A 13993-nucleotide genomic window follows, 5' to 3' on the forward strand; every position below is an offset into this window, starting at 1 on the left:
AAAGAGCATCTTTTTCCTCCACCATCCTCTTTCCCAACCAGTAGTATTGCTGTGATGCTATTTTTTAGAGGGACACATGAACTTCAACATGGTTCAATGGAGATAGGGATTATGGTGATGTGTGTGCAGAAGGCAGAAGGGAATCGCTGCTTTTAATCATCATCCAGGTTCAGGAGTATTCTTTTTTTTTCTAACTCAGTAAAAGCTTGGTTTATACGGGGTATCTCAGGATTTCTGCAGTGTGACCTCAAAGGTAACTCTAGAAACTATTAAGATTTCTAGGTGCTACAAGAAGGACCAGCAGCCTCAGGGCTAGAGTCTGAGCCTCCCCTTTTAAAGCCCTGTACAGTTAATTGAGAGAGAAAGTAGAGGAAGGGATGAAAAGAATGTACCTGTAGCTCCTTCTTCTAGCTGTACTGCAGGTAGTTCTTTCTGAACTGATTGATCATAGATGACCTGATCTTGCTCACAGTAAGGAGAAGGGTAATGTCATCTGACAGGTGACACATAAAATGATTCAAAGCATCACCTCACACCTAAAATGCTATCTTGAGATTGAATAGAGTTTTATGATCTGAGAAAGGTTTCTAGTGTGCTATATTTCAGAACCAAATTTCCTCAATATTATGTGAAGCAACAGTTGTAGTTGTCTCATTGACCAAATATAAAAAGTAAGACAAAACAAGTTAGAGGACTTTGTGGAAGAACTGAGGCTCCAAACTTAGTCCAGAATTTGCTTAAACTATTTTTATTTAGCTGTCTTTCAAGTTGGACTTCTAAAGTCAATAGCAATATGAGGAGACATAAAGTATTCATTTTTAGTAATTGGTTTTGTAGATAATAAAGACTCAAGATCCCAAGTAAATGCTGTCTTCATTTTGTACAAGAGGGGTGATGTGTTCCTCAGAAATATTAAGATTGATGAAAATGCAATTAATTGTTTTATAGGGAAAGTGAAAACTCATATTGATAATGGCTCAACTTATTATAAAATAGCTAAAAGTACCACAACAGAAATGCACTGTCTTCATCGATCAGATTTCCTTCCTATAAAATGTCCTGGAACTCTGAATATTGTGCATACTCTCAGATCCCTGCAAATTTCTGCTCCCACTAACCAAGCCCATTGTGTGTGTGCCAGCAGTTGGTTTTTGCTTTTCAACTTCACAAGTTGGTGGAATTACATAATTCAGTAATATAATACAAAAAAATCCATGACACTTAGAAAAAAGGGGGGCGATTCCCCCTTCCTTAAACGATAACATAAAGGTAAATTTTTTTTGAAAAGTCTGATAATGATGAGTCATTAAAAAACTGCAGTCAGGATGGGAACAGGAGGGATTAGGCTGGGGGAGGACAGAAGGAGAGAGGACTGGGAGACACATTTGGAATTGGGAGCCATGTCAAGGACACGGTAGAAGCCTAGTGTAATGGAAACCCCTAGAAATCTACAAGGGTGAGCTAGTAATGGGGCAATCGGAACCTGAACTAGCCATCTTCTGTAACCAGGCAAGGCTTCCAGTGGAGGGCTTGGGACAACAACTCAGTCAAAAAACCTTTGACCTATAATTTCTCTAGCCTGCAAGATATACCAGGGTAAAGGTGGTGCAGAATTGAAAGGCGTGGCCAACCAATTGACTGTTCCAACTTGAGACCTGTGCCCTGAGAAGTGGCACAGGCCTGACACTGACTGAAGGGCTAGGAAGCAGAGACAGGACAGCCCAGAGATTTAGGATAGAACCCAGCACAACCGGTACAAAAGGAGTCAATGAAATGATTCCTAATGATACTCTGCTATACTCATAGACAGGGGCCTAGCATAATTGTCATCAGAGAGGCTTCATCCAGCAGCTGATGGGAACAGATGCTGAGACCTACAGCCAAACAAGGAGAGCTTAGGGAATCCTACAAAAGAGGGGGGAGGGTGTAGGAGTTAGGGGTCAAGGACACCACAAGAAAAGCAACAGAATAAACTAACCTAGGCTTATAGGGGCTCACAGAGATTGAACCGACACTATCAGCGAGCCCGCATGGGTCTGACTAGGTTCTCGGTGTATATGTTACGGCTGTGTAGTTTGGTCTTCTTGTGGGACTTCTAACAGTGGGAGCAGGGGCTGTCTCTGACTCTTTTGCCTGCTTTTGGGACCGTTTTTCTCCTACTGGGTTACTTTACATGAAAGGTGCTCAGTCTTATTGCAACTTAATACATCACAAGTACTGGCTGGTTTTGTGTGTCAAGGTGATACAAGCTGGCGTCATCAGAGAAAAGAGGCTCAGGGGAGGAAATGCCTTGATGAGATCCAGCTGTAAGACATTTTCTCAATTAGTGATCAATGGGGGAGGCCCATCCCATGATGGGTGGTGCCATCACTGTGCTGCTGGTCCTGCTTTCTATAAGAAGGTGGGCTGAGCAAGCCAGGGAAGCAAGCCAGTAAGCATCATCCTCTGCATCAGCTTCCAGGATTCTGCCCTGTTTGAGTTCCTGTCTGTACTTCCTTCAGTGATGAAGCAATGCTGAAGTGTAAGCCAAAAACCCTTTCCTCCCCAACTTGCTTTTTGGTCATGGTGTTTTGTTGCAGCAATAGAAACCCTAACTATGACACCATGTTTGGTTGATAACCCTGGCAGTCCTATTTTCTGAAGGGAAACAGAGGAGAATTGAATCTGGGGGACAGGGGAGGTGGTGGGGGAGGGACTGGGAGAAGAGGGAGGGGAAACCGCTGTCTAGATGTAATATATGAGAGAGCAATGGAAAAAATAAAAAAAAACTGCAATCAGATTGCTGAAGTAGATGTGGGCTCAAATATTTGAAAAGCAGAAATGTTATCATCTATGAATTGGATCATAATTCACGAGAAAAGGAGAAATAAAGAGTACTTCAAAAGTGGCCACAAAAATGGAAGTTATTGGAAATAAGGAACCATATCTGCTAACTTTGGTCTAAAGAACAGGATGCTTAAACAGAAACATTTCATGTCAAAACTTACAGGAAGGTGCCTATCCTCATACCCATAGCTATCCATCACAAAAAGAAGAAATAGAAACTACGACAGAGTTGAAACTAGGAAAACAACCATCTTTCCGTGCCATTCCAGCAGGAAGTGTGGCAACAGAATAGCATTAAGGAAGGAAGGAAGGGAAGAAAGAAAGAAAGGAAGAAAGGAGGAGAGGGCAGTGTTAGGTGATGGTGGTGAGAAAGGACAGGATGCAGGCAAAAGTACAGGAATTATGAGTAAGAAGAAAAAGAGGACATGCTGGGTCATCTATTTGTATGTCACAGACTGGCATGATTGACATAAAGTAGCAAAAGTTGGAAAGTGGTTCCACTGGCAATATTAAGTCTGCTTGGCATATTGGATGCAATTATATTATAAAACTCTGTTTTTTTTTGAGACAGGGTTTCTCTGTATTGTTTTGGAGGCTGTCCTGGAACTCACTCTGTAGACCAGGCTGGCCTCAAACTCACAGAGATCTGCCTGCCTCTGCCTCCCGAGTGCTGGGATTTAAGGCGTGCACCATCAACGCCCGGCAACTTTGTTATTCTTAAGTTACTTAAACCTGTAATCTTATGATATGAACCTTACCTTAATTCTAAAAAACGCAAAATGTACGATACCAGACTAAAAAACAGATTTTATACAAGTGATGGTATTTCTTTCTAATCACATAGCAAAATACAAGAAAACCAATGAAACAAAGGTAAAGATATAATGGATCCTTTAAAAACAAGGGATGATCCTTTAACTACATTGAAAGTGTTCGTAAACCAGACCTTGTTTAAAACAGCAGCAAAAATTTAGATCAAAAGGATCCATTCAATGTAACGAATGTGTTGAAATATATTGGGAACAATTTATAGTCTATGTGACAGATAAACCCCGACATCTGTAGTGTATGTAGAGTTCTTACAAAATAAGAAACAACAACAAAAAAGTAAAAATAGGAAATTCATAAAAGAAGCTATCCAGACATACTGTATAGAGAGAGTATATTTAGCCAAAGAAATGTCATTGAAGGGACCAGAAATACATCTTTGAAACTGGAAGAAATGAAAACAAAACATAAAACCCATTTCCACTGAAGGAAAAGCAGGCAAGTATTCTTCTTGGAAATGGGAATTGCCAAACAGTAGCTATTAAAATTAAAATTGCCCACAGAAATCTCTCATTTAAAAATCTACTTGTAAAGATAAAACCATCAGTTAAAAGATATAGGTAAGTATATTTGCTATAGTGTCATCCAAAATGGCATAAAATTAGAATAAAAGTGTTATGAGTAACAGAATAGTTCAGTATTATGTTATAAAGCCATAGGCTATTATATGCTATAGAATTAGAGAATATAAAATGCATTGCTGTAGAAGGTCACAAGTTCATTTTGTAAAGAGGACTTGAGTGTAATTTTGCAGTGTGAAGTGAAAAACATAATGTTAAATTACATAAGTGTGTATGTGTAAATATATATGAAACTATTAGCACATTTATAGTATAAATGAGAAAGATGTGAAAGATTATATACATGAGTAATGTATATTGTGTGAATAAATTTTTGATGTGGAGAGAGGGCATAGCAATGATTAAGGATGGAATAAAAGCCACAATATAGCACTAAAAATTCAAAATAAAATACACATACATATATATTTATTGGTGTAAAACTTGTATGCAATTGTGTGTCTGTGTGGGTAACATGGACACTATTACAAAAGATAGTCTCCTCTGATCAGGTTGCATCACTATAAAGAATAACGATTACTAAATGTTACAGGAAACAGGCTTGGTGACCAAAATGCTGCATTTGGACATCATCTATGATTTGAAAAGATTAAGGTGAATTTTAACTACTTTTAAACAGAATTTTGTTAAACAATTAGTAGAATGTTTGAGGTGGTTTTAACCTGGAAGCCTTCTACTGTGTTCTAGGTTTCATAGTACCAGAAGGTTCTATGTCAGGTGCCAAGGGGGAGGAGCAATCACTAGTTCTACCTAGCTGTGATGCCTCTGAACCCCAACAATAATGGTGCAATAGTGACACATATATTGGCAATAGGCAACAACTGCTTAATTAATCTGATGTGCACTCTACAGGAGGAAAATCATGCCTGATTTTTAGATACCTAGTTAACCATCTGTGGCTAGTTAGGCCTTAAAAGACAAACTACTACCACGACTGTACTGGCCAGCATGATTCTTAACAGACTCTAAAATCCATCCTTATACCTACAGATAAATGTAGCTCTCATCCCACATCAAAGAAACTTTCATTTGCATCAATCAGAAACCATCAAAGAAAGCCACAACGCAAGAATCAACTCATTTAGGGAGCCCAGTCTCAACATTTACAACACTACTCCTGCATTGAAGGCTCAAGGAACATCATGGAAGAGGGGCCAAAAAGACTGTAAGAGTCAGAAGTCAGAAAGTCTGCCATGAGATTATGTCTCTTAGAAATGATAGGGAAGCTACACCCGTAACACCTCAACAGGATGGCGTCCTAAATAAGACAATGACAATATCTTCTTGTGGAATGGGGAAATTTGAGTTCTATGCCCCAAAAAAGAACTATGGTTAACTAATGACTGCTAAGAAAGGAAGAATTAGTTTTCCTCAGGGGAAAAAAGGGTGAGAGAGGTCCTTAATTCGTATCCAGTACCAATTGGGCAGCCCTGACATCATATGCAGAGAAGCAACACTAAATGAACTCAGAAGGTTTTATTTATATATTTATGCATATAATTGTAAATATACATATATGAATATTTGTAACAATAACAAAGAAAGAGAGGTTATCAGTTTTTTTAAAATCAGGGATAGGGTAATGGGTGGGGTTTAAGGGGGGAAAAGTAAGGAATGATATAATGATGTAACTATATTATAATTATTTTTCAAAAATTGTGTGTGTGTGTGTGTGTGTGTGTGTGTGTGTATGTGTGGTTCATACCTATAGGCACATGGGCTAATGAGCATGCAAAGGCCAAAGGAGGGCATCAGACGACTTCCCCTATCACTGTCTTAGTTCCTTCAAGACTGGGCTTCCCACTTGGGCAGTCTGGCTAGTGAACTCCTTGGGTCAACCTCTCTGTACCTCTCAACATTGGTGTTAGAGGCACACATAGTGATGCCCAGTTTTTCACACTGGTGTCTGGGCTTTGAAGTCAGATTCTCATATTTGCACATCAAGCACTCTTGTCCACTAAGCCAGCTCCCTAGCCGGTATTTTTAGTCAACTTCTTATCCTTTGGTAATTTATAGCAATTCTATAACATATTTGAAAAAAAAGTTGAGTCCTAGGTTTCTTTTAATTTTGTTTCAGTGACTTGAAAAGTCATTTCTCCAAAGTAGTATATGGCTAATATAAAATTCATAATCTATGGGAGCTATTATATTTAATAAAAATATCTCTAAAATATTTATAGATTCCAATTCAGTGTGCTGAGGCAGATAGGACCAAAAGGGAAAGTAATTAAGTAATACATTGCAATTAATGCCCTCCTCATGCATAAGGATGAGGGCAGAGAAATGAAATGCAATCAGAGACATGATGAAACATAGCCCCTGATTTTCTTTTCTTTTTATTATCAAAAATTTTAAAAATTAAAATATAATTACATCACTCCCCTATCCCTTTCCTCCCTACCTCCCCTCCCATGTCACTATTTCCTCAATTTTCATCATTGTCTATTCGCCTCATTTCCCCAGCTAATCCCAAAATGTCTCTACCTGTTTATCTTAACCAAGACTGACTCACATACTTTTGTTCCATTATCAGTCCTGTTTGTGAAATAATCTATCCTGTAGCAATTTTTCTGACATAATATTCTCACCAGTTCTTAAGCTATGTAGCCAAAGGGGCTCGATTTATTATGAAGCTGGGCTGATCATCAGTTCTCAGATTATTTGCAGCTAAATATTATGAATGGCTTCTAGATAAGGAGAATGGAATTCTGTTATAGACTAAAGCCTCTAGCTCGGAAAATACCACTGAGACCTCATCTTCCTTGCATTTGTGTACTGTGATTCACAGCAAAGAACCAGGAGTCAGAGATGGACTTCCAAGTTCTAATAAAATAGCTACATTGATGTGGAGTGAGTCTTTAGCTTATCTTTCCCTATGGTAGTTGTTCTTAAACACAGACGTGTTTTTCTTTGCGTGGGTTGTAGAAAATCACTATCTGTGAAGATTACCAATAGAAAGAACAAGATGAACCACAACAGAAATGAAAGTGTCTTAGCATAGTACCCAGACTCCACCAACAGAAACTCACTAATAGAAGTCAAGATATCATCTAAAATATACTTCGAGGTATATCTATCACGAAAGTTTGAATTATTCTGCACTTTTCCTGTCCACATATTCACATAAATGTCTACATCTAGGAGGGTATATATCTGGAATTTTGGTGCTATTGCATCCTTAAGATTCTGTAATAACATGGTTTGGGTGAACTGTTTCTGCTCACTTTCATCCTTAAATTGATTAAAAAAAACCTCAACATATTAGGTAGAACAGGCACATATTTGTTGATAATAATTAGCAATGTAATTAGCAGTGTACTGGTTTGCTTTTTGTGTCAGAGTATCTGGACTTGTTTTTCTGAGGACCATTAGGGGTGATCTGAGTTCATTAAGTTGGAGAAATGCTGTTATTTTAGTATCTATCTAAAAGAGGCTTAAAATAACATTTCTGAGGAATACTTTACTACTGAACTTTGATGAGGTCTGTGTATGAAGTAGGGATCAGAGGAAGACCCAGTGATGAGTTCTTTAGTGAATGTGTGCTGGTTACATGTGTCTGGAGCCTCAGACCACTGGAGGAAATGAAAAAGCCTACCCCCTCCCCAGAATCAGGCTCTGAGAGAAATTGTAAAGCCTTCCCTTCTTGTACCTGTGCATCTGTTGCTAGTATGTGCAGAAAATATCCATCGTAACTTTCTCTACCTCATGAAGTTACGGCCTGAAGAATGTTCCCCTAGAGAGGCTGCTCCTAGTGAAATTAGCTGAACCTTTCCTTTTGATTCATCTGCGTATCATAAACCCTGCCTCTTTGTTTCTCTGTATATAATAACCCTGTCTCTTTATTCAGCTCTGAGCAATAACCCTTCCTTTCTGCTCATCTCTTTATAACACACTGAGCTTCTGGGTATGTGGCTTCTCCAGCAGCGAGCACAAACTATCAGATTCCAGCTTTCCATGTCTGTATGTTTGTCTTTTCTGTGTTCCCTATCCATACCAGTCATGTTCAATCCTCAGGAGACTGAGCAATAGTTCTGTTTTTGCCTTCCTTCCTTCCTTCCTTCCTTCCTTCCTTCCTTCCTTCCTTCCTTCCTTCCTCCATCCCTCTGTCCCTCCATATCCCCCTCCCTCCCTCCTTCCATAGCTCTCTCTCCCTCTCTTCCCCCTTCCTTTCCTTTCTTTTTTCCTTTTTCTTTTTTATTGGCTTAGCCTGTGTTGATAAAAGAACAGCAAGCTGGATGGAGTTTGAATGACTCTGCTTCTTGCTAACTCAACAAAGAAAGTGTTTTATAATATGTCTTTCCCTTCTGCACCAGGAGCTGCACTCAAGGGTCCTGTTCAAACAGGGTCATTATTTTAAGGAATTGAAAAACAAATGCAAACACCATTTCCACTCTACTGCTGAAAGAAGAACATTAGTAATACAGAGTGTATTAATTGCTTCTGTGGTGTTTCTGCAGTAGCTGTTGATCTCTGTAAAGCCCCTGGCAAGTTGCAATTTGTTCCCTTGGGTCAAAAAGTGCTAAAGAAACTGGGTGTGGTGCCACACAGGCCTTTAATTCCAGAACTCAGGATGCAGAGACAGGCAGATCCCTGAATTTGAGGCCAGCCTATATTTACACAAAGAAATCCAGGAGAGCCAGGGCTACATAAAGAAATCCTGTCTCCAGGGCGAAAAAAAAGAAAGAGAGGAAAAAAAAAAAAAAAAAGAACTCACTGGCCATGGGAGCATATGGTGTTTCCTGTAAATAAGTAGATACACTGTAGATAAGTCATTCTTTGTATGATAAGGAAATGCCATCAATTTGAAAGATGACTGAATGACTTGTCACCTAAAAACATCAGATATCTGTCTTGTGTTTTCTATTGGTCATGCCAGGGAGCTTCAGATGTATTGCTGTTTTTTTTTTTCTTCCCATAGTGGTATTTTAAAGAGGTTTTGAGTAAGTAGCATAGGATTGGCAGATGAACTTAACCTTTTTAAAAAGCATATGTTGTCTGGTGGCCTTCTATAGAAGGAGATTGGGAGTGACAAACTTGTATACTAATATGAAAGTGAAAGTTTATAATGTACTTTTTTTCCGAAGACATAGGCAATCTCTGCCGATTGATTAATCGCCATGCAGATGAAATTATTATCCTTAAAATATTTAAATACATTTATTTATTTGTGTGTGTGTGTGTGTATGTGTGTGTGCGTGCATGCTTAGGGCACTTGTGGAGGTCAGAGGACAAGTTTTGTGAGTTGGTTTGCTCCTTCCACTATGTGGGTCACAGGTATAACAAAGTGTGTGTGTTGTTAAGTATTTATCAGCCTTGGCAGCAAATGCCATTACCCACTAAGCTATCTCAAAAAAATATCATCTTAAGTGCATTTTGCAAAGTGTTTTAAAAGCTCAGTTCCTAAGTGATAACCAGTATTTATTTATAGAAAGCCAAAAGCATTTGCCCATCTCTCTGCCTCCCTTAAATGTCTGTTGAATTAGTCAGATGTGCAGACACTGTTTTAAACACCTTTGTTAAAGTTCCTTGTTATATTGATCAACCAAATGTTGTTCATTGACTATGTTTATAAATAAAAGATTTTTTAGTAAAGGTGATAGGATTAAAAGATCTGAGTCATGCTACATTATTTTTTAATTTTACTTTTACACTGGTGACTGGGTTTACCTAAGGACTGTTTTTACCTAATTTCACGCATTGAGCACAAGCGCATGCACCCCACCATTTCACTTCACTGTGATGTGTCAAAAAGTATGATCTGAACACGAAAGTCGAGCACATGTGAAATTATGTAAATAAGTGTATGGAATAATGACATTTTCTCAGTGTTTTTGTGCATACACATGCTCAAATGCACATGCATATGCATGCTTTTGGAGGCCAGAAGTCAGTCTTCAGCTGCTGTCCACTTTTGTTTTTTAACTGATACAGGGTCTCTAATTAGCCTGGAATATACCTAGTAGGCTGAGCTGGTTGGTCTGAGAGTCTTAGAGACCTGCCTGTGTCTGTCTTCCCTGGCGGAGTAATAGGTAAGAGCTACTGAATTTTTTAATGGGTTATGGGGATTGAACGCAAGTCTTCATGCTTTTGAGGCAGAGTGAGCTGCCTCTCTGATCCCCAAGATGGGATTTTCATAGAGTACAATTAGATCATGAACCAAGAGGTAACTTCAATGCTAGTACTAGAGCCTACTCTGACAGGTGGTTGAGAAGCTAGAAGAAATGTGAAAAAAAAGGAAAATAAAATATGACTAAAGTATCCTTTAGAAATCACACTAGCCCTAACACATAAGGCTCTCTTTTAAACAGTCTGTCATTTATCAGCCTTGTTTCTACTTTGGTTTTGTGTGCTGATGTCTTTAAGAAGTTTTCTGTGTCATGCAGAATATCATTGGGCTTGGAGAGATTTCTAGTCTTCCAGGATGACTCTTGATTGAAATTGTGAAAGACTCCACCCCTACAGCTCTATTCCTGTCTCATATCTCTGCCCTCCTCATCATATTGAAAGTATGGCTAATGCAGGAGTTTAGATCAGTAGTACCATATTGGTGGGCTTTCTTTCTTATTCATGAAAACTATCACACCACCTTATTAATTTTCCCTATGTGTGTTATAAGTAATTTTTATCTGTTCACCATTCTGGATAATGTATTTCTTATCTAGATCACTAATATAGATACCTTCTATACTCATGTCTCAAAATTTCCTTCATTAAACAGTCCTAACAAAAACTCAATTTCCCCCATCCCACTCTTCCTAAAATCAACTAAATGAAGATATGCCTGGACTACCTGATTCAGTGTGTGTGTGTGTGTGTGTGTGTGTGTGTGTGTGTGTGTGTGTGTGTGTGTACAATTACTTGCTCTCTTGCTTGTGTTTCCTACTTAGTATACTGGTCTTTGAACTACATTTATAGATTTATTGCAAGATTCTCCATAAGGAAGGCTCAGATGCTCAGTACAGGGCATGGAGGAAGTGGGCAGCAGATAGATTAAGATGCACACATCATATTTGAACACAGGTGCTTTCCCATGCTTATACATGATGAGTTTATTGAAATTGAAGAAAGATTAAGCGACTTGCTCAAGACAGGTGGCAGGTTGAGTATGACTACCAAGGTCTCTTGAATTTTCCCGTTTCTCAGCCGTTATTTGGTTATTGTCTTGATAAAAATTTTAGGGAGGGCAAAAAATCTACTAAATGTACATAAGTGATTTTATCCCATGAGAATATTAAATTATAGAGTTTACTTTCTATCATGATAAAGGGCATTAAGACCATAAGTACCCTCTTTATTCAATCCTAGCTTTTAAGTATGGTATTAGTCTACTTGATTTTACACTTAGACAAAAAATAGTTTTCATTTTCTTGTTATTGTTCTCGCTAAAATAATGTTGGTGAACTTCAGAAAGTTTCAGATTGGGTCAAGAGATGGCTTTGATTTGAAGATATTCCTTGAAATGCTATTAACCAATATGAGAAAACATATCTTTATTAGTCCATTTTCTGCATGGAGAAGGAAAATATTTTCAGAATTAATCTGTGCACATGCTTGAGACAATGATACAGTCCTAAAGTCAGACCCTGAAGAACACATTCTTTTCACTTCCTTTCTTTGCTTTACCCTTTCCTTTTGTACTCTGAGCATTTTGGTTCAAGTGAAAGGAAATCCATATTGTTTTCTGTTCCGGAACATTCTGGTAACAATATATATGAAAAGTAAAAGATGGAGTAAGGGATACGGGCTCACTTTTTTTTAAGGTCAATTATTTCTATGTTTTGGTGGTCTGCTAAGCAATCAAATGTCTTTGATCATGAAATAATTTTAAGTGAATTAACTGTGTGTTTTGTAACTTCTACTTCATTTGAAGATGATTGAACAGTAAAAAATGCCTGAAATGTTTCATGAGAAATTATATTTGTCCATACTGAAATGAAATAATATGGAATGTTGATGCAAAATACAACAATTTGATGTAGTTTTATGTATCATAGTACATAAACTAATTTTCAACTTCTAAAATTATAATTTTACCAACAATAATTTGACAAGACACAATAGTCATTAACAATGTGGTTTTGGCAGTAATAAAACAAACATAAAAAAAGGTCCTTTTGAATTTACTTTTTTCTAAACCTCTCAACAGTCTAATAGTACAGTTGTTTTTCTCTAATCAACTTTGTTTTACACATCATGCTTAACAAGAAAACATCTTCCATTTGCTGTTTTCAGAGTTATCTCATACTGAGGTTTTTTTGTGTGTGTTTTCTTTTCTTTTACTCACTTTGCAGTCACAAAATGAAAATGTAGACACCATGTACAAACAAGAAGTTCGTGCAAAGTCAAGTTTTCAAAACCACATGCAAGTCTCAGCGGCACATGGCTTAGAGCTCACACGCTCCAGGATCATGTAATACTGGCATGCAGATGAGAGGAGAGAAAAGCACCTACATCATGAAGAGAGGATGATGAAAGAGAATGACATTTTCTTTATGACAATTATCTAATGCAAACCGTATACCCATAACCTCTACCAGCATGGGAATGGGGGCAGAGAAGTAAATTTTTGTGGGGAGTAGGAAGCTACATAAACATAATTGGAGGTCAAGTTGTTACTGAGATGGAGAATTTCTATTCTGTACTTGGCCTCTTCCGTGTTATCTTCCCCAGCTTCTTGCTATGTTTTTCCTCTGCTATATCATGCAAGAAAGATCAGAACTAACACTGGAAATCACTTAACAAGCTCTAAACCTGACAGATAGCAAGGGTATTCTCCACAATTTACACGAGAATTAAATTGGATATAAATACCTCCTGTTCTTACCGGTGGGTGTTGTGATTCCATGTGTTAAGGTGTGAAGCAGACAGGAAAGAGATAAATCTTTCATAAGTACATTGTAAATAGGCAAGTGGTATAGAAACCATATTTATAGGTAATAGAGTCAAACAATGATAGGTAAATAATTGTCACAAAATATTTTATCATAAAATGGTCGTAAACCTAGATTTTAATGGAGAAGGGAGGTAAAAATAAGTGACTGTTGTACTACTGTTATTGAAGTACTCTGGCAGTATGAAACAATAAAATTGAGTGACACATATTTTAATGAAATATTCTTGACACTGCTTAAGCCAGCCCAGCACTAGCAATTCCCCAATGGTTTTGAATGCTGGTATCTTTGTTAAGCAATCACAGTAACAGTTTAGAAAAGCAACCAAAATATAGGTGCTTTTTCTTACAAGATTGAAATCATTTCAGAGGAGATTAATTTATTAAGTGGATTTTTCACCCTGAACTTTGGGACACCTGAAAATAACAGCTCATGGGATTGAGCTAATTTTTTTTGGCTTAAATGTGTTCATTTAGTTATTCAAATTAAAAATTTTAGGACAATATGATTTTATTTCTCAGCAAATAAATCACATGCAGCTATGATAAGTTTATTTACATATAAACGTGTCTTTGAGTTGGCAGCAATTGCTCTATGGCCTTCACCATGATTTCTATTTTTGATGCATTTTTTTTGTTAGAACTTCTCTGGTCAAATGGAAAATAGCGATCTGAATTGTACATATACACTCACACAAAAGCGGCATCATGTAATTGATGGAATCAAATATGAATGGTTTATTTTCAGAACAGGGGAGTGATAAAAGGATGTGCTGTGTTTTTTGTCTTTTCCAATAGCTCTGTAATAAGTAGTGGGGTTTGGCTTTGTTGCATAATTTATCTGTAGCATTAAACTTCTAAAGCCAAA

General features: G+C 37.6%; 1 protein-coding gene and 1 long non-coding RNA gene across 5 annotated transcripts in view; one reads left to right on the top strand and one right to left on the bottom strand.

The window, feature by feature from the left end:
* The window catches only part of Kcnh7 (potassium voltage-gated channel subfamily H member 7), a 470424-nt gene that overhangs the window by 48939 nt on the left and 407492 nt on the right, over nt 1-13993 (bottom strand). The gene's annotated exons all lie outside the window — the stretch shown is intronic.
* Nucleotides 2474-12638, top strand: LOC110340710. Its single transcript, XR_002382515.2, has 3 exons — nt 2474-2521; nt 10167-10264; nt 12527-12638. It is a non-coding gene; the product is annotated as an uncharacterized LOC110340710 (long non-coding RNA).

The sequence above is a fragment of the Mesocricetus auratus genome, unplaced genomic scaffold (assembly GCF_017639785.1).
Source record: "Mesocricetus auratus isolate SY011 unplaced genomic scaffold, BCM_Maur_2.0 Super-Scaffold_100004, whole genome shotgun sequence".
Taxonomy (NCBI): Eukaryota; Metazoa; Chordata; class Mammalia; order Rodentia; family Cricetidae; genus Mesocricetus; species Mesocricetus auratus.